The sequence below is a fragment of the Manacus candei genome, unplaced genomic scaffold, assembly GCF_025592945.1.
Source record: "Manacus candei isolate 608988 ecotype Guabito, Panama unplaced genomic scaffold, ASM2559294v1 h1tg000034l, whole genome shotgun sequence".
Classification (NCBI taxonomy): domain Eukaryota; kingdom Metazoa; phylum Chordata; class Aves; order Passeriformes; family Pipridae; genus Manacus; species Manacus candei.
Genome location: NW_026138082.1, coordinates 7,141,279 through 7,163,633, shown reverse-complemented (window position 1 = coordinate 7,163,633; position 22,355 = coordinate 7,141,279). Strand labels below are relative to the sequence as shown.

General features: G+C 37.2%; 1 protein-coding gene and 1 non-coding gene across 3 annotated transcripts in view; one reads left to right on the top strand and one right to left on the bottom strand.

The window, feature by feature from the left end:
- The window catches only part of NKAIN2 (sodium/potassium transporting ATPase interacting 2), a 542,008-nt gene that overhangs the window by 471,835 nt on the left and 47,818 nt on the right, over positions 1-22,355 (top strand). The window lies entirely within an intron of this gene.
- Positions 11,986-12,057, bottom strand: TRNAE-CUC (transfer RNA glutamic acid (anticodon CUC)). Its single transcript has one exon. It is a non-coding gene; the product is annotated as a tRNA-Glu (tRNA).

Genomic DNA, 22,355 nt, shown 5'->3' with positions numbered 1-22,355 from the left:
CTGCCGAATCCATAGCAATAAGCACATCATGGCATAATTACATTAAATCTCCAGAATGGTCTGTACACACAAAATGCCATATGTTTTGGACAGAGGAAGCATGTATTAGCAAAACCATAGTATAACATAAGCATTTCCATTGTAGTCCTGTTAGTATGAAATTGACTTTTTATCTTGAAAATTATCATTGACAGAACAGAAGATAATATTTGACTGGTCAGCTAGTTAGCCTGAGGGGGATATAATTAATATCCTGAAGGGCAAGAGTGGATGATAGAAAGGTTTGGAGGGATTTTCCAGTTGTAACTGCATAATCTAATAGCTGATGCATCCGTTTAACCTTTCTTTGATATGCTCTTCTTTCACCACTGCATGTAATAGCAGTTCTGTTTTCTAAATGTCTTCATTTGACTTTGAACAGGTTAATAGGATTTATTGCTTCTGCAGCCTGCCTACACAAAACAGAATGTCAATATGGACAATACCTTCTGGCCTGCCAGAGAATAATAGACTGTTTTCTCCATCCCTGCTTTTAGGCAGTGATTTAGTTTCCTGAAGATTTAGGTACAAAAGGGAGAAGCGGAGGGAGGTGGTTTTCCTGTGAGAGTCTACCAAGAGCTGGCACTGCTAAATAGCCGCTTGGCATTTGTATCACTTGGTGGTACTTGCCTCATTTTCAGATGGCAGCCTCCTGATTCTCCATTAGAGATGCCTGCAGAAATTTTGCTGTGGCTAGATAGCAATGGTACAAAATACATGACCCAGATACATTTCAAAGATTGCAGTGGACTCCTGCAAACATTTTCTTTTACAAACTGCATGAATTGATCTCATCTTCAAAAGAATTAACTTGATAAATCATTATTTTGTGCTCTGTCTGAACCTACATTTTAGGTTTCAGCGGCTTTGCATTTTGTAAAGATGGTTCTGGAATCACTGCGTATCGTAAGAAAAGGATTTTTCCCTAGGCTGTTATCTCTTTCTTGCCACAATTATTGCTTCTTGCTGCAATGATCAGAATATAACGATGCGGCAAATTTTACAGAAATGTGAGTTACATGAACTAAACAAATTGTCATTTTCTAAAATCCTTTCCAAATGTCATCTGCATGTTTATACCTTTATGAGTCGTGAAGCTCTGACTGAAAGAAGTTAGTGGCATTAAACTATATGTAAAACGTAGGTAAGCAATATGTGCTGCATTTCCAATTTCTTTTTGATCTTGGAAATAGTACTGCCATGAGAGGCTCACTATGATGAGCCTAAAAATTACCATAAGTAGTAGTTATTTAGTCCTATGATTTTTAAATATGGGGATGGACAAAGTCCCACCACAGTACATTGTATTCTCTGTCCTGAAATGCTCCTTTTGTGTAGCTGTTGGGCTTCCTTAAAATTTCTGATTCATTTTAATTAAAACAGTCTAGCAGAAGGTGAACAAGAAAAAGGAATGAGTTTTGTTTCATTGTTGTGTAAACAAAAAAAGAAACAAAACAAAAGAAAAAAGAAACAAAAACAAAATAAAAAAAAACCAAACCAAACCAAAACCAAAACAAAACCGTTAAAAACCCCAACAGATTTGTTTCCAAAGTCATATGAAGATATCATCCTTTTCTGCACTTACTGGGAATTGCTTTGCATGGTGTGATCCATCTCAACTCAGGTACTAACAAGAATTCATGAACTTGCAGAATAACAAAATTAATCCCACCTGTTTCCAGACGAGGGACAGCCACAGATGACAGCTGCCATCAGCAGACTGAGCAAGCACCCTGCACTTGAGCAGTGTTTCATCTGGGCAGTTTGATCTGAGAACAGTTCTGAACTTTGGACTGAACTTTGCAAAGGCGCCTTCCTCAGCTCTAACACTCTTAAGAGCAACAGGCTCCATTTGATCCATAGCTCCTTAGAGAGCTCGACTCAGCGCATGAAGCTTTGAACAAGTCTCAGGGGGAATTTTGAAGAGGGTATGAAAAGCATTTAGGCCATTAACTGCCTCATAGAGGAATTCAGTGGCATTTTGGAGTCAGCATATGCAGCTGCATAGATCATTCAGGAAGTTTATAACTCTTCCTCTAAATTCAGGTGTTTAAATAAAACTTCACTGAAATTAAAAAGTATCATTCTTCTGAAAGACTGTTAAGTTTTTTTCTGTCCCAAACAGACTGCCAGCTGGAAAAGTACAAGCAGTGCTAAACTGCTATGAGATTAGAGATTAACTCCTGATTTGTGCACATGAACACAGAGGTGAATGTAGCATCATTTCTGGAAAGCTAGTTCTTTTTTTATTTTATTTTTTTTAATATCTTAGGGAGGTGTACAAGTACCTACAATCGTTTTCCACTGTGTACAATTACCTTCAAAAATCCACTCTTCTGATAACTTTTAAAATGGGTTCTAAGAATCTCTGTGATTACATATGAAGAATTTTTTAATATGAATCCTAGAATCCAGTATTTTTCTATGCACAACAGTTAACAAAGCAAAGACTCGAATAGTGAAATTCTTATTCAACTTTTATTCAAAGAATGTCTGAGAGACTTAAGTTTCACGTGAAAAAGACCTATCAACTGGAAAGGGTGAATGTCTGAATTGTTAAACTATTTAACATTCCTCCTTTTGGATTTCCTGCTAAAATTTGAAAGCACACCATTAGTTCATTTAGCATTTTCTTATTCTAAATTAAAGTTACTACTGGTGTTGTTTGTCGCAGTTGTAATTGCTTGATTGTTGATGCTGTTGTTGTTGTAATTCGATTATATCACGTATAATTCTTGTCACTCAAGTCAATCAGACTATCAAATATCATTCAGGGTGAAATCAAAAACTAAGCATATCATACTGTCAGATTGCTTTGCAGAACTGCCATTGCATACTATAAATTTATATTTGTTTATTAAAGCTACCTTAGCGATCAACATACATGACATATTGAAAAGTACTGAGTTTTACATGAGTTATCAGAATACAGTACATTTGTTTGATTTTTTTTTACCCTCATTTAACATAAATGGCACTTGTCAAAATTGCAACCTGTCAATGTAAATTTGGGCATCATTCAGCCAGACTCCACACAAAAAAGGCACTTTGGCTTTACTTTGTGCAATATGGGGCCTTTGTTTGCTCTCCTTCTTGACAAATGACTGCACTAAAGCTACAGAGACAGAAAGACTGCCATGGGAGATCATACAGCAATTTGGAACATGCATAGGTTGGATTTTTTAATGACATCTCGATAATAATACACCTGTGACTAAAGCAGGTGATTGGAAGTGGAGCGGATGCATACAGACAGATGGATTAAGACAGCAGTAATTGTGCTTTCACTTGATTATAATATTAACAGGCTCCAGGTGATTTCTATTTTTCACAGCGTCACTCATCTCGACAAATCCCAGCAGGCCTGGAAGCAGAGTAGAGATGCATCCTGCTTTTCACATGAACCTGTTTCCAGTGTAAGCACTTAAGAGAGTTCTTCTGTCGAAAAGCAATTAGCTTCTGCAGTCTAGGGTGCCACTTAGAATATCCAGGCTCATGAGTTTCATCATAAAATTGACCTTTTTAATTTTTTATGCCTGAGATTCCCCACTAAAAGAGTAAGCATTAAAAAATACAACCCTAGAGAAAATACTGAAGGCACATGTAGAATTTATTAAAGGATGTCTAGCCCTGAAGTGCTGCAGATAGAAATTCTGTCTGAATATAATAAATATGAAGTATGCATTATTGTGTCCTTAATTTTTAAATAATTGGTGTCATTAGGTAGCATAATGATACCAATTACATAAAAAGCATAGGAAAGCAATATGTGCTGCATTTACAGACTCACATTTTTCCTGTAATAATTGCTTTTCCATACAAATAGTGTCTGCTTGCTGATACCTTTGAAAAACTAAGTACAAATTATCCCAATGTTTCAGAGTTTGTTTTGCTTTTTTAGTAGCGTTGCCTATCTTGGGAATATACTTTCTGACAAAATTTTACACCATTTTATATAACAGAGACTTTTAATAGGCAGTGACATTTGTAATAGGCAAAGAAATACCTCTTTTGCCCAGACAACTCGAGTAACACTATTGTCAGCAATAGTATCATCCCTCCATCTCTGAGACCTATCAAGTTTCCATGGAGACACTGGAGATTTTCAATAGGGCAAGAGTGCTCAAGATTTAAAGTATGGATAGATGTTAAGCTTTAGGAATATCTGACAGAAGCTGAGGTAGTTTTAGAACAGTACTTCAGTACTTTTGCTCTAAAATTTAATAGCAAGTTTCACTTGCATCTCTACTACTTAGACTGAAAGAGGATATGGCAGCACTTTTAGCCCTACTTGGAAGTGTTTTGAGGTCAGCTAAGATTCCTGAAGCTGACATCTATTCCTACTTATGACCTACAATATCTCTACAAAAATGATCCCCTGTTGTAGAGAGAGTGCAGAGAAGACCCAATGTCGAAGGAAAGAAGGAAGCAAGAATATGCACCTATACAATATATGTACACATATATGTGTGTGTGTGTTTAGGAAGTGAATGAAGCAGAACTTACTGCAATCTATATAGAAGAGTTCTTTAGCTGATGTGTTGTGGAATATTAATATAACGTAAAGAAATTGTCAAGATTTATTACTTGTGTGACTCATTTGTCCGTATTCAGCTTCAGACCCAGCCCCTGCTGTCTGAATAATAAGTTCTAGAAAATCAGTAAAGACATTGTTATATAGACATTACATAGGCATCAGAATAACTCAGTGGTCAATCACCTTCAAACCCCTATCTCTGACACTGTCAATGAACAATGTTTCAGCATAAGCCATAAATTAACTCAGTTCCCTTATGAATTTATTGGGTTAATATTGTACTCTGCTCTAAATGATGAGACATGAGAAATAATTTTTGCTTTAGGATGGGCTATCCTTTAAGAAGGAATTGAATTGTTGCATTTTCTAGGGGGAAAGAACAACAAAACAAAAATAAACAAAACAACCAAAAGCCACAAGAATATCCACCTGTCCTGTGCCCTTTAATCACTTGCAAGTCCCCTTCTTCTCACCTCTGAAACTTTTCCAAGCAGCACACTAGGCCACTTCTCTTTTTTCCTCTGCTCACTGGGAAAGGTCAAGATAATTATATTGTATATCCTCTTTCTGTCATTTCACAAAGAGTCCACTTTTGCAGTTCTAAAACTCCATTTCTATAGCCTTTCTTTTGTCTTCCTTGCTCTTCCTACCAGATGGTGCTGGTTTTCTTGCACCTTTTTCCATGTTGGCTTAATCACCCTAAAGCCTAATGTTTTGGCTTAAAGCTTTGGAAAAATTTGAATTTAGGTAAAGGATTCTGACTATGCCTATCTTAACCCTTTTCCTAGTCATACAATTTCTACTTGTTTTCTAACAATTCCTCTCCAATTAGCAACTACTCTCTGTTCCAAAATACTCTTTGAAACTCCCTGTTGTCTTGTTCTCATGGTAAATACTTCTCAGCTTTTGCTCCATGCTGTCTTTACTGTGCATGTTTGTCTTTTATTATTTAGACACTAAGTCCATTGGGGTACAAGATGTCAGTTTATTTATGTTTATAATACTCAATGTAGTATTATTGCCCTCTGTAAAGCAATAGTGGAGGCACATAAAGACTGATAAATCAATTTGAAGGAAAGCTTCCAATGATTAATGAACTTGTCATATCAACTAGGACACTTTTTAATCATTTTTGAGGTACTGACAAATGTAAGAGCTGTTAATTATACGAGCCACAGCCTGCTTAGTGCTCATGCAAAGTTTTACTATCATTACAGTGGCAAGAATTTCCTGAAATTACTTTACCATTGTTTCCTTCCTTTCACAATACCTTCTGCAATAAAGTATTGTGTATTGGATCTTGCTTGTTAATGAGTTGTTTCAGTTTAAGGTCCCACAAGCTACACTGTGAGGAGAAGGAGCACAGGCAGACATGGAGGACATAGGCAGTCAACAAAAGAAAGCGCTGTACTTAGAAAAATAATTTTCCTATAAGCATTAGATTGCAACTCCCTGAAACAGAGTCTCTGCTTTCAAAAAACCAATTTCTGGCAGATTGCAGAGGCTATTCCCCTTTGGTTTTCCAGCATCAGACAGGAGATGGGAATGGCAGACCCTCTCTCAAGGGGCTGGCAGCTGCTTAAAAAAACAGATGGGACCTGACAGGCTATTTCCAAGAGATGGAGTCGCTGAAGCAGGAAGAAGGGATGCCTGAATGACTATGGGGAAAGATCCTGCTTTTAAACTGGGTGAATGGAGGACTCTTTTGACAGGAGGCAGCCTCCTTTCATAGGCTACCAACTGTCCTGTTTGTTATGTGACGTTCTTATCAGTCAAAGGTTTTACTATGAATTGTGAATTATTTGGTTAGGGTAATGTTTGACCTGTGCAATAGAAGCTATCTCTACTTGTTTTTGACAAGAACCATTTGTGTTGCTTTGTCAGTTTGTGCCCCTCCCTCAATCTCCATGTAAAAGACCCACCACACAGATCACATCATACCTCCTTGTCATGAACCAACAAGGAACTTGAAGCATTCCACTTTTTCTTATTTCTTACTAAAAACTAAAAAGAAATTTTTTTTCTGAAAATATTTGAAATTTAAACAGTTAGAGGTCTACTTGTGACAACCTTTGAAATTCTAATCTCTCATCTTGAAAATATAATTGAGTGTTTGCAGAAGATGCACATCGCATCTGCCAGAAAAGGGCTGTCCCTGAGGAGTTAGCTCTGTGCTTTGCAGCCGTGCAAGCAGGTACTCCTCATCACCAGGTGCAGGAAAGTGTGCCAGCTTTTTAGCAAATGATGAGAATGAGCTTCTGCAGAAAAAAAATAACAAAGGTTGGATGAAAAGGGCTGACATGCAGGTCTTGATCTAGTGTGCTGCACAAAGGTGTTAAGCTTGTAGTTTTTGGAAAAAGATAGAAAGATGGATACTCCAGAAGGCTGCTTAGCTTTTAGATACTCATTCTACTTAAAACAGAAATCCAGCAAAAATGCAGATATAGATTTGGACCACGGTTTGTGTGCAAGACAATGTGTTTGGTCTCTTTCTCAGTGCAGGAAAGGATCCGTGAAAAAAGACTGAAGTCCTATATACAAGGGGTGTGTGAAAGTCCACATTGGAACCAGTGGTCATTTCAAACAATTGTCTTGGAGCAGGTTCTTTCCATCCTTGACAAAAGACAAATGTAATTAAAATTCACCAACAAAGGAAGCAAGAATCTAAACATGGCCTGAACTCAAGAAAGTTGTTGCAGAGCCCATTAGTGACTCTGCACTTTAAGTATCCTCATGTCTTCCTGCTCCTGGGCTGTGGCAGGGTCTGCTGTGCCCCCATTGAATCACTACTGAGGTCATGGATGCCCCTGGGAGGTGATCTGTGGGTACAGTGCTTGCAACTCCGTGCCCCATCCTCTCATTTACAGTTAAGGGATTCTTAGAAAGTAACTTTATCATTGCACCTTGCAGAGCTATTCCTGACACAACCAAGAGGAGTCATTATTAGGGTCAGACAACATTATATCTTGTCAGACATTATGTCTTGTATGGATGTTCAATATGTTTCTAAGCCGCTTTCTCTCTTCCAGGAAAAGACACTACACCCTAACGTGGTTAATACAGTTATTGCTTGTTGCAATATTTGGAACATATTTCTAATACCTCCTGTCATCATTAACCTCTATTTCAATGGATTTCAGACCTGTAGGAAATTAACCCTAGTGTAATGTAAACATTATGTCAAGTTGGATTTTTGATGCACATTGTATTTGTAGCTGCACACCCATTCACACAAAAAAAAAGATATGCATTTGTGCATTGAGTTTTAATTAATAAAAGCCTTGCCAATTCCTTTTTAGACCTGTATCATCCCTTTCTTTTAATGCACTTCATTCATCACTTTTAAAAATTAGACCAATTTAGTAGCATAAATTGAATCCATAATTGAATCTTTTAGCTACTCTCAGACTTTACAAGTTAATCAAATGGCATAGTTTTAAATGCATTTTCAGTACATGCAAAAAACTGTCAGTAACCAACCAGCCCATTTCAAATGGGAAACTCTCATTCTCAACCAGGTTCTGTGCTGATTAAACTTTTTCTCCTCACAAATACCAGACTAGATTTTTCCAATCCCTGATAAAAATTAATAACATAAGACTATGTGGAAGGATGAATAAAGTATAATTCTAGTTAAGGATGAGAAAAGACAAATAAATGAAAAATGTTATCTGAGGTAGAAAAGAGATGTTTAATTGAACAGCACTAGAACCAGATGTCAAATGCCTTCACAGAAAGAGGCAGGAAAGGAAAATCCCAACAGTAGCTCTGTGAAAACATCAGTGCAACTGCTTCTTCCTCGTGTGCTGTGGACTCACCAGGGACATCATACCTGGTCTAGCATTTGACAAGTAAGTGTCTCTGTTTATGTGTGCTGTCACCCAGACAATCTTTCCCCCCCCCCCCCCCCATTCTCCATCTCTCTCTCTTGGGCTAACAAAGCTATTCTTAAGCTACCAAGAAGTAACTCAAGTAAATTAGGTGGGACTGACATCTATCACAATGAGTCACTATATCAGAAAGTTGCTTTGTTTTAAGCCCTGATATGTTTGAATGGTAGCTTCTATCAGATTTTCCTGGATTTGTGTCACAAGTTATTTGAAAACTATGGCAAGCAAATGATGTGTATAGATAAAACCTTTCTGAGGATGTGTGTGTGTCTGGAATAGGAGAAAAGAATATGTGGATTTTCTTGGAAAATAAGGACTTGAAAATTCATGGAATGCCATTAAAATGTCCTTAGTATCATTTTATTTTCCTGCCCCCAGGGCTATAACTTTGCCCACAAAAACTTAGATGTTCATGACGTTATACTAAAAAAAAAATCTGAAACCTGGTTGTGAAAATCACAAGCTATAGCAGCAGAAAACTGATTTTGTCAATATATTCTACATCTCTCTTATAAACCTTTGCTTGCGTGGCTGTATTGATTCTCAGTGCAGACATATACCTACATTTTAATATTATACCTCTGTTTTTTCCTTACTTTGTTGACTTGTGGGAAAAAATGTTGAGCAAATGATGCAGTGCTAGCAACATAATTGTTTGCCCTTCCACTCAACAAAAGAAACATTATTTTTAGAGCATAAAATGCATAAATTTTAATAGCACCGGAATGTATTACAAATGACAGGTTATGGCTTCATTGATATAATTACTATTAACTCTCTGAACTGCTTTCTTAGCTGCTTTTTTGGGTAGCCATTAAAGCCATCCAGCTAATGATCTGTAGGTAGCATGGTTTCACTGGAGACAACAGGCAGTGAGCGTTAGATATCCAGAAAGAGAAATTGGAAAATGAAAGGCCAAAGGCTGGCAGTGAAATGAGCAACACTTCTTTCCACTGCTCTTGCTTCTCTTTCTTTCTTTTATTCCTTGCTGTTAGCATCACCCACATTTTTTCATGCCACTTCCTCTTCACTTTCCTCCTATTGCCAATTTAACAGAACAAAACAACAGCTGCCTAACACATGTGCAGTCAAATATTCACCCCATTTATGTGAGAAAATGTTCAACTTTTTATCAGCTTCAAAGCTGTAAGATTTCCTCTCAGAGCACAAACTTCTTTCACATCTCTGATATACATTTGATACTGGGGTGCATCAACTGGAATTGTATTGATAAACAATTGCTGGTCGAGGCTCGCTGCTCAATCCACGCGTTTATGTTCATTGTCTACCTCAGCACTGTTGTGAACTCAGGAATTCTGTTCCTACTTCTTCAGCAGAAAAGGAAATTATTATAGCATCATTGCACAGTGATGCTATATACCACATTTCAACATTTCTTTGAATTGGTAAAAGACTAGAATAGTTCCAAATCACTACTGTTAATTAAAATGTTTATGTATATTTTTATCCTAAATAGAATATAAAATGAGTATATTAGATATAGTGAAGAGTCTGAGAGCATTGGTTGTTCTAAAAAAGACCATTTCTTTCCATGTGAATATCAAAGTAAGTGAAATAGTATTTAGAGCTTCAACTAATATTTGGCAAAAAACCAAAGAAAAATTAACAAAGATCTAAAATATACTTCTCAGATTGATTTTTTTCATGATACACTTATAATTTTAAAAGTAAGTCCTACTAGATTCTAACTCCCCCAAACCTGGGTTCATTTCTAAAATTAAGTTTGAAGATTTTTTGCATTTCCACCCTATATTTTGCTTCCCAGGCACTATCTGCTTTTTGCAATTAATACAAATGTTACAGGGCTTGATTTGCTTCACTGCAGCATCTGACCTCAATTTCTTTTCATCTGTAGCTTTGAAATAGCATAAGCCTCTTTGTGGCAGACTTTCACATTGTGCTGATACTGCTTACTGAGCCATGGGCTCACACCATCAATCGGCTATACAGACTGCATCTCTTTTGTTTTAGTTTAGATACACTCACTTTGTGCCATGTCAAGGCAGGAATTTAGGCAGACAAGTGTTACAGCTGGGTTGGAAATGGGTTTTCAGCCATCTGACTAATGACACACATAGCTTTACATGGGTTGTGATGGAAGTGGAGGAAGACCCATAGCTAAGAAGATTACACGACTACATCAAGGATTAAAGCTGCATTTATTTTTATGAGGCAGAATGACATGTGGCGTATCTCAGGTTGTTCCTGTATTCATTTGCTCACGCCATCACTGAGAGATTAGCAAATGGGTCCAAACAAACCAGACTTTATAACAACCGGCTCTAACCAAACTTTCATCAGTGTCACTGCCAGCCATTCATTACTTCTGCAATTCCTCTTGGAATTAGCTCTTGGAGTTTGACTGTGGTTGGAGCAGATATCAACATCAAATTTGAGCTGATATCAGTGAATCCTGTAAAGGCATATTTCAAACTTGTTCTGGTGTCAGAATTTCTTCTTAGGAAAAAAAGTGTTCATTGGACACAGAGAAGAAAAATTACTGATCAAATGCAGTTGAGAGTACAGTCATCCCAGGTAGACAAGTTACTCCCAGGTGGTCTAGACACGGCCTGTTCCCAGCTGCACCTGAGAGTATGCTGAAGATCCTGGCCACTAATGTAGCTATCAACAACTCTCAGGGCTGCAGCAGCAACTGAGCACAGGGACAGCTGGCCATCCCACAATCAAAAGATGAATCCTTCTGGGATGGGTTGATAGGATTTGACAGCCAGCCACTCTTCCCTGCTCCAGCAGTCCCAATGCATGCATCAGATACGAAAAAATTAATATTGCACCCAGTGTCCTTAAAATCTGTCTGTCATTCCTCTCTGTGGCACTTTTGAGGTGGTTGCAGGAGTTGACTCCTGTTGTCTTGCAGCATCCATTGAATATCTGAAAGATGACAAAGATTCTTCTTTCATCATCAAAATGTTTCTTATTTGTGTTGAACCTCACAAGACTTTTCAATGAGGTGAACAAAAAACAACTGATGAGGTTTAAGTGAGATTAACGTAGCTGAATCTCTTTTTATTCTCCTTTATAATAATAAAATTATTATCAGTCCAGTGTTAAGGGAGCTGTAAGAAGAAAATTAGGAACTTTAGAGAAAAAGTACATCTACCTCACACAACAGAAACCATCCAGAAATACACAGGAAATACTCTGAGCAGCCTAGTTGATAAGCTAGAAATACTGCTCTGTCTGAATTTATCTGCCTGTGAGACAACCAATTTTTTTAGCCCAGTTATGTTCATGGCCAGTCTTCGCGAACGAAGATTTGGGAAAGGTCTTTACCCTTCGAGCCTGTGCAGTGGATTTTTTAGGTGAGACCCAGTGTGCGCTGAACTGAGCCCACCCTTTAATCCTGAGGTTCATCTGCCGGGGCCGAGCGAGCTCGGACAGTGGCAGCGAGGTCCTCAGGATGTAGGTTTGTTTAGAGTGACCTTCTCTTAGATGGATGGCCTTACAGGGCTGACGAGCTCCATCTGCCCGGGGAAGTCCCCTGACCGGGAATCGAACCCGGGCCGCGGTGGTGAGAGCGCCGCATCCTAACCACTAGACCACCAGGGGGCCCCGCAGCCCAGTTATAGTGTATTTTAAATTGCACAGTTATCAAATTCCGTGCTTGATATGTGCAGCTAAGAATTTATTGAGACCAATTAAAGATTTAACAGTCTTATCAAAATACAACCATTATTAGTGGTATAATTACAATGACAATAATAGTCTAGTTTATCCCATTATTGGAGGAAAGTCTGATTAACACTGGAGTTAAAATTGTTATGCAAAAACATTCCAGTACGTACCCCTTTCTCTGGTGTTACACTTATGCTTTCAGTGTTCTTCTGGGGCTAAGGCTGTGATGTCAGTTTGACTTGTACTGTATGACAGTCTGAAAGAATGGTAACTGAAATGCTGCCTCTCTTTTGCTAGACTATCCTGCTGTTGAAAAGACAGGCTTTATAATTAAATAAATTGGAAATACTGAAAGATGTTATGCTTATTCCCAATATACTTTTTTTTTCAGAGGTAAACACTTTTTACAGCCTTTTTCACAGCCTGCTAGGGGGGAAAAAAACTCTTTTTATCCTTTTTTCTTCCGAAGAATGAAAAGGTAGAAAAGGCAAAAAGGAAAGAAAAAAAAACCAACACCAAGATTAAAATATGGTATTTATGTGATAATATACATGAAAAAAATTAGACATTCTTTAAAATTAAGCAAAGATGTTTAACCTTCCATTCATCTCTCCCAATAACAAATATAGGCCTGGTACTGGGAAAGACATCTGAAAATGTAAACTTTATCAGGTTTTTAGCAATCTCAGCTTGTGTCTAAAACTGGTAGGGTAAAACCTACTGAAAAGGAACTCAGACTCTTTCAGCACTGTATATATTTCAGAATACTCAGGCTGCTAGAAAAATGAGTCTCAATGTCCATAGAAGTGTGAGTAGGAGCCCTGCTGTGAAAATATTTTTATCATAAGTTGGAACTTACATTTATAACAGCAGTAAAGCAATTGTTGGAGCTTAATAGCATGATGCATTCTCAATTACTGCTATGTACACATGTCATCCAAGATAGCCTCTGCTATCAGCTGGTATCATCCAGTCTAGGTTAGCAGTCAAGAGACAATGATGTGTCATCTTGTCACAGTTAAAAATAATTCTGTGAAACTTATAGTATCACACAGTTTGTCAAGTATACTTAATTGACTTAAAGCAGCTCATGCACTGATCAAATCCTTATGGTATAATAGCAACATAATAGGCTACAACACATGACAGTACAAATTATGGAGAGTCTTAAATGACAGGTAAATAATTTGAATTACAAGAATGGAAGTGCATGAGGGGATACTGGGAGTGCTATAATAAACCCTGAATGCAATTTTCCAGTTGTATCTACTTGCATTCTCAATGTTCACAGTTCTTTTATGCACTGATGAGATACACATAAAATTACAACTTCCAAATAAGCCAATTTACTTTGTTCTTTTAAAATCTGAATTCACACTGGTGTGATGCCAATTTTCACTTTACCACAGGTATTTTAATATGTCTTATTTCTGTGTTTCCAATTTAATGAGACATAGTAGTAAACTGTGTACTGGCATTATTTTTCAGGTTTTATTCATCTTTTGAAAAAATTTTCTGGTCTGATTTTCTCTACCTTTCTTTTGTATTGCAACTCTTTGCTAATTCTCCATAGGGCTGACTGGAAAATTACGACTTGTACATCCAGCAGTACAGGAGGTTCTTCCTGGATTGCATCTAGTCTGAAAGACACTTGCAAGACCATAAAACAAGTACCATCCTTGTGAGTTGATGCTTTTCTATAAACTAGGAAGGAAAAGAAAAAGAGTCTGAAAAATTATAATGAAATCCATATGAGTCCAAAGGATGCCAGGCACATATCTGGTGGGAGGAAACAGTTCCTAAACAAATTTTATTATCAGTTTATGCAATTTGTGGTTATCTACTATTCATTTGTTTCAAGTCAAAGTCATTCATTTTTTGGTAACTTAGTCCAGCCCAAGTATGGAGACATATTATTTAGTGTCTGGTGGAGGTTGTTAGTATCTGCATATCCAGTCACAGGACCCGGACATTTAAATCCTTGAAGAAGCTACAGAGACTTTTCCTGATGTGCTGATAAACTATTTTCATTGGCAGAAGCAGCCTTGAGAAATTGCTATTTGTGGTTTTTATCTTCCTGAATTAAAAATGTTTTTCTAACCATGGGAAATTGTGTCTTGAAAAATTATACTATTTTAGGAGGACTGTCTTTTGGACCACAGATAAATAATATTTCCCTGTTGCAAATGCCTGCCCTTGTTTCAGGAAAACAAATGGTGGCTAATGAGTTCTGTAAATATGCTACCTTTCAGTGACATTAAAGACAAATACAGTTATATCTACTTTCCAGTTAATAATAAAGCACAGATTGTTGCTCTTATTTCACCCACTATGTACAAAAAGAAATAAAATTCTATCTATATCAAAGAATTTCTCATCCTCAAACTCAATGAGCTAATAAATCATCTGGGCACTCTTTAAAATCCTTCAGTTGGAGGTCTTGTAATTCCTCCTCATCTTCAAAAAATATTTTTTTCATTCATTTGCTCTTAGTTTATTAAGTGCAAAACTGAAATCTTATTTTCCGGTGTAAGAAAATATTTTTAAAAACACATATACACCATAGCTTGGGTTTCTCTTTACTTCTGTAGCTGGACTCAGGTTGAGGAAGTAGTTCTTTTGATCTTTGAACAAGCTATCCTATCCTCCTGGAACAGCTGTATTTTTCTGTTTCTAGACTATCAAGTAGAATCAGGATGTGCATCAATTGCACTTATTCCCAAGTTAGCTGTCCTCTATCATAAGTCAAAAAAAAACAGAAGAAAGGAAGCAGAGTAAGTGGCATAAATGTAGGAGGATTTTTCTACTCGAGTTTTATCTTGAGTATGCATATTGTCATCTCTTGTGATGACTCAAAAGCATGAAGAATGTTTATCTGGCCAAACATCTGGCCTCATGACATCATAGTTTAGATTTTTCATTTGTTTTCCTCCAAGAAAGTATTTTCCAACATGAATAAATTGCTTAGCATAGAAATTGGACAGCTTTGTGAGATACTCTTTATTGTTTCTCTATTATTTGCAATTTGCATTTGATTTTCATTAACTTATAAGGCAATTTACCTGAAACTGAAAAATAGTTGCATGCAAGTTTGACTGCTATCACTGGTTTTATCCTAGTTCTTGTGCTTTTAAGTATGGTATGATTATCATAGCTAAAAATATTCCTTCTGTCACTTTTTCTAATAGGTTTTCAGTTGTGGTGTCTACCACAATTTTTCACTTACAGCCTGCAAATACAACACTCAGAAAAATCACTGTCACATTTCACTCCTCTTTTTTTAGTGTGTTAGAATAGTGCAGTCTCAGAGATAAATGAATATGAATCTTGTTGATAAATTATTATTTTTATCATTCTAAGCAAAAAGGTCTAAGGCACTCTAGACCCACTCTTAATAGAAGTTCAGAGAGGAAATAATCTGCATTAACAAATTGTGAACAGCTGTTGATCAACAAAACAAATCATGTAATCATATCAGCACTTAAACCATAGCTGGTTTATAGTGGAGAAAAACAGAAGACGTGCCAAATATCAAGGACAGAAAGACACAGATTGCCTTCATAAAATTTTGTGTTCAGAATGGTACTTAAGCACTCTTTAAATGTAATTCATCATCTTAGACAATACTGTAGGATGATATCAATATCTGCTACATTTTTCTATTCACTTTCAGTTTCTTTCCTCTTAACTTACTTTGTATGTTCATCCTCAGCTGTTTAACATTTTCATTTTTATGTGTTTATCAGGTATAGCTGAAAAGAGTAAAAATGCATAGCCACTCTGTAATTACAGATGTAATGAAAAAAATAGAAGATTATTTGCAAAAAAAATAAGAAAAAATATACAAGTGGAAATCAGATAAAAAAATTTTTTCTTTTGAAAAAGCAGTAGGATTTAAATACCCCTCTGACATGAAAATAAATTAAGGAAGAACAATGTTGCTGTAACAACATTCATTCAGAATTGCATAAACATTTGATTTTTCAGATTCCCTTCAAAGCCAAGAGGAAAGAAAGGAAAATATTTTGCTTCATTCATAATTTTCCTTATTGTTGAAATCAAAATACCGTCTTTAAAAAATAACATTAAACTTCCTTAGAAAATAATAAGCTGAAACAAATTCAATAGATCTCACATGAATTGTCCAATAGTTTCAGTCAGTTAGAATCTGCATTCTTCAGCAAATAAAGCATGAGAATGAAAATGCTGTTGGAGCATTACCACTTATCCCAACAAAGCAAACATTTTTTCTAGTGCTACTGGAACAACTACACCATCTGTTGATGGGAGGTCATAAGATTATTTTAGCACTAAAGTGCCTGAAATCAGTTCACAGAATAATAAACCCAGTGTAAAGCTGAAGCATCACTGAACTCTCCTATATTTGCACAAGTGACACAGGAACAGAGCCATGGGGATGGAAAAGCATTCAGACAACAGTCAGTCTTGTACTGTGCCTTTAATGCTAGAACAGTCTCTGTTTAAATGTGATCTGTTTAAAAGCACAAAGTTGAAATATTTTCTATTAAGCATCCAAAAGATAGAAAAGTTCAGTTGGGTCCAGTACCATTTCGGGCTAAATGAAGTCTTTTATGTTTACTTCCCAGTAAAGAAAATCGTCTCTCACAGTCAAACTAGATTTTCAAAGCATTCAAGAAATGTTGAGAACCAGAACATTTGAGCCTTAACCAAATTACAACTGCTGAAGTGCATCAGGATTACTGTAGACTCACTCCTCTACAATTTAATTGACACCAGTTCTTGAGCACTGGTGTCAAGCAAAATAAAAGGAAGAACTGCATCTTCTCAAGCCACATATTACAGAATATTGTTTATCAGTAAACAAATTCAAATACTGATATTCTGTCTGTGCCAGGCTCAAATCCTGAACAGTGCACTGCTGTAAAGGTAATGCTGTCTTGGGTGACAGTATACATTAGAGATGAAGTATTTCAATAAGTCTATACAAAACCTCTAAAACAATCACTTTTCTTTTTGCCTAATAGAGTAGATGTGTAGTTGCCATCAGTGAGTCTAATAAACTACATCAATCAGTGACTCAATGACTTATTATGCAATTCATTCTGTGGAACGATTTTGAAGTACAAATACGACTTCTGCAGTGAACAACAAGCAAATGACAACAAAAAGAAACATGAATTTCTGTTATTGCTTCTTTCACTGTTACTGCTGTGTCCATAGGACCAGCTTTGGCACTTAGGTTTACAAAGAGATTAATCATCTAAAAGAGGGCTGTGGCAGAGTAGGGCTATTCACTTTTTATTAGTGAGATTCAGACTATGTCAAAAGAAATGTAAAATCCCTTTACGGACAGTGTAGAGAAGGTTCAGAGGTATTCAGAGCATCAGTCAGATGTCCATTGTTGGACAGTATGATTAACTATTTGATGCCTTTGCTCTGCTGATGTGCAAAGACATCTCACCCTATGAGTCCCTGAAGCCTACATTTGCCCAAACTTTCACCAATAGACTTCCTTTAACATCTAATGTTTTGGGTTGGCTCAGAAATATCAGTCTTGCTTGTCATTGATCATTAGATAATTGTATTTAGTCTGTGACCCCTGGACTCTGATTTTGCAGTTGCTCTGATTTTGAAGCAGGTGATGCCTGGCTGTGAAATGTGGCTCTGATGATCTACTGACCCCACAATACCCATCCCAAGAATTTAAGAGCCACACAGCTGAGGATCAAATATAAGGACTGAAGACTGACCCTGCAAAGAGAAAATGATGATTTGTTTGTTTCTGACTTCACTATTCTTACTAAAGCTAGAGGCAAGAAGGCTGCAATGGGCTTGATGAAAGTCATGCTGGAACCATAAATTGTTAGCCCAGATCCAGACCCAGAACCAAACCGTGCACTAGACACAGCAGCTGCTTTCAGATCAAGGGCCAGAACCTAGGACTCTTCCCTCTCCCACCTGCTTAGAAAATTCTTGTTTCAGAATTCAACACTAGGAAGGAAAATGGGAATAAAGTTCTCATTGTCTAGCTTTACTAAGGCAGGAAATCTTGAGTTTAAATTACAGTGAGGAAAGTACAGAAGCAGCTCAGTTCTGTGCTGAACATAGAAGTAGGGAGTTACTAGTGTGCATCAACTAGGCTAATCAGAGAATTGCTGCCAGGGGAGGTTTCCAAGACATTTTTCACTCCAGCAAAACAACTGTCAGGAACAATATAGGTAGAGCTGACTCTGCCTCGAGGTTGGAAGAGTCAGCAGATGTGCTTCCCTCCCTTCTTTCATGTGATCCCCAGTGTTCTTTAAAAATGGATTATAAACCTGAGACTGTAACAAATGTGGATAGAGCCTTCCCAAATCTTCGTTCGCGAAGCCCAGCCATGAGGATGAATAAACCTGAGAGGTGCAATCCTGGAAGTAATTCTGCACATATACACCCATGTAAAAGAGAAGGAAATTTATGTGATTATCAGAGGAAAAATCTTACACCACCCCATCAGAGAGGACAGAACAGGATTTAATACAGTGGTTTCTGTCCTTCTTCTTAGACTGCTCCTAAGTTCCTATTATTGCTTCACTGTGGGCTTTGTCCAGGCTCATGATGTCGGCTTTCCCTTCCACACCATTTTTGGACATAACATGTTAACTTTAGGACAGTTAGTACTGGGATTTGGGTGGTGAATAGGTGAAGATACATAGAGCATAATCAATCTGAGACTTTCTCTGCTTGGCTTCTGTCTCCCATTAATTCACCATTAATCAGGGACTGAGGTCTGGCATAGCAGACCAAGGGAGATCAAGACAATTGAGGGGATTCATGGGAAGGATTTGGAGAGAGGCCACCTGCAAGATAGATTGTACACCATTGCTGTACTCATTTTTTAAACAGAATCTTGAGTTGAAGAGAGAGAAGTAGCATTGAAGGACTACTGAATGGAGCATAATCTACTTTGCAACACTCCCCTTCGACCCACGGTGTTAAATTGCATTATAGAAATCATAAAGAAAAGCACTGGCATTCATAAATGGGGCAGATTTGCTACTAACACCTCTCTATATTTCCATGTTGTCAAACCACACTTGTTGACACACCTGCTCCAGAGACATATATTGCCTTTCTGCTGAAGACAATGTGGAGTAAGGAGCAGAAACATTTAGAACTGTTGGGAAAATGAGACAAGTATCTAGACTGGAACTAAAGATGGGAAAAGAAGTTCTCACCTTTCAAAGGAATATGTTGTCACTCAACAGGATCTACAAAGAGCAGTCTGCCCATTATCACAGGGAGTGAGTAGCCCTCCCATATGAAGCTCCCTACATTTGCAAATCTACTGAGTGAATCTAGAGCAAATCCTACATGAACTAGTGCCTGTCATGAAAAGCCTAGGATCCCAGTCTCTTAGTGCATGCCACAACCACCAACTCCAGTTCTGATAACCCCCAAAAACACTACCAGGAAACAGGGAGTAAGGCTCTTTCTGTTCTTTCCCTCCTCATGGCTAGTCTACTCCCACCCGAGAGCTAGAAGATTTATGACAATAACTGTATGGTTATATTCTGACATAAATTAGTCATTACTGTGTTGGGGTTATTTTATGAAGGGAAAAATTTCATCTTCCCCAGTATTTAAAATTAGGGGCTTGAAAGGAAAGTTGTGCTTGCTTTGACACCTTTGAGGGAGGTTCTAGGAAAAGGCTTTCAAGAGTACAGACGTGGGACACGTGTCCCATCCTAAAGAGAAGAGATGATGGTGCTGTAGTACAGCTAGAAAAGGAAATGGATTTTGGCAATTGGATTCAGGATGTACTGTATGCACTTAAAGACCTCATGACCTGCTTCCTTGGTATTCACACATACATGCAAAAACTGCAACATGGCCCATTTATTTTAAAGCACTGCTGCAGTTTGACAATGATTCCAACTACAGTGAAGCAATGTTGAGAAATAGAGTGTTGGTTTTGAATGTACTACACAGAAAATATGTCCAAGGGAGTTATGTATATAACTCCTCTGTACTCTTTTAAGTACTTCTTCCCTAAGGGCTCTCATGCACTAAACTGCTTGTTTGGAGTTTGTGCATCACAGCATTCAAAAAGCCCCAACACTGCTAGCATATTTTCAAGTAGGGTAGCCAGATGTTCAGAAGCAGCAGCAAAGACTAAGGTTAAATACCTCCCTCAGCAGCTCCTCTTCTGAAAATATTTTATGACTGTGAGTTATTCTGAAGAGTATTGAATTGCCTTTTTCTGTACCTTCCCGCAGAGGTAACAGCACACAAGAGCACAGAGAAACAGAGGCAGAATGACAAACATGGAAACTGAAAGATCAAGAAACTGCCAGTTCCTTATGTTTCAAAAGCACCCTATCATTTCTATTAATATAAAAGGCTAGAATCCGAAACAGAAGATAAAGATTAGTTTAAAACACAATATCAAAATATAATGTAAACTGTATCTTAAGCTGAATGCCTGAGTTGAGAGGTTCAGCTTAATGAGTTAAAAAAAGTTAAGTTAAAAAAAGATCAAGACAGCTAATGTGAATAAGCACAAATTATTTCAGATGTCTTGTTACAAAATCAGAAAAAAATCCAGTAGATTTTTCAAGAATTTTTGTTTCATTTTGGAGGTTTTTGGTGGTTTGGTGGTTAGTTATGCATTTTCTGTCTTCACGTATGTCCTTTATGTACATCTGTATTCTCTCTTTCTCTGTGATTATTTACGTGATTATTTACATTTTCACAGTCAGGCATAGGGTGGTCATTTTGGTGTGGTGTAAATTTTCTGGCTGAAAGCACTTATAGCCATGGTGAGATAGCCATCAATTAGGAAACTTCCTTCCTGTTGTTTTACCCCTAAAATGTTTCCAAAATTATTTTACTACAGAGAAGGTTGGTGTCTTTTTTTATTATTATTCTTTATTTTAACTCCTGTGCTTTGGGGTTTCTTCTGAGAACATATTTGCAGTCATAATTAAGAAATGTGTTAAACCTTCTGTCAATTAGCCTAATTGATGTAAAACCCTGATTGGGTCCTGAGAGAAATTAATTTCCCCAGCTGAACCTTATCAAAGAACAGCTTTGCACAAAATAGGGAAGAAACCAAAATATGCACTACTGCCAAGAAAAAAACTTGTGATGCTTTGAAACAAGGTGAAAGAAAAATTTATGTGTTACAGCAGACTGCTGTGTAGGTGTTACAAAAATAAGTCAAGTGTTTTTAAAATGCTTTCCTTTTAGTGCATAGACCTAATATAAAGCCGTTAAAAGTAAAAGCAGAAATGAGGAAGAGATGCCTGTGGGTTAAAAGATTTATCAGGAAATAATATCAGAATGTGGAAAGGATAGGGACTGTAAAAGGCAGTGGTTAACAGGCCAGAGAAGTGGCTTGCTTTTTTGTTTCTCATTCCTTCTGAAATATTACAGTATACAGTGAGTACAGAGAGCATATTTGGTGTAATGACAGAGGCCTCAGCCATACGATACTATCAGCAGAACTGGATGTTAACTGCTAAAAGCACATAATGGGGAGCACATGAAGCTCAAATGTGAATGAGAAAGAGCTGCTGCAAACTCCTGTATGCGTGTGTGGTGGAAAACTTGGTCAAATAATGGGATCAACTACCAAATTTCTAAAATATTCCAAGTTTTCCATAAGAAAACTTTCCTTTCCTTCAAGTCTGGTTAATTAAATATAGACCAGGAGCCAGGTACTAAGGACTTCAAATTTTGCTTGTAGAGAAATTTTATCTGTACCTGAAATTGCACAGAAATTCAGCCTGTGAGTCAGGATTGGAGCCTGTGTTCTTAAATTCTGCTCAGAGTATAAGTACACAGTGACCTCTCAATAAACCGTCTCACCATTATCTCCCATTCTCCACTTGAAAACAGAGTTAATAAGTTACCTGCTACTTTGCTATAATCTTGTATATTCCTTGGCTTATGTGGAGGGGAAAAAGAGAAATTCGTTGGAATTACTTATTTTTGTTGGCTTTAAGGTGTATGTGGGAAAGACAGTTCAGATTCATCAATTCTAGTGAAGAGCTGGACAAAGTGGTGCTATATGCAGAAAAGCTTCTGCTGTGCAGGTTTTACTGTATTTAATCTTAATCTCAAAAAATGGCTCAAGAACATGCAGTATTATTTTGTGTGTTTTGATTTCTGAGAGTATACACTTTCACTGCCATAAAATGCTTATATCACATCTCTACATTTTTCTCATAGAAAACAATTCTCACAGAATGGTTTTGTCATAGTAA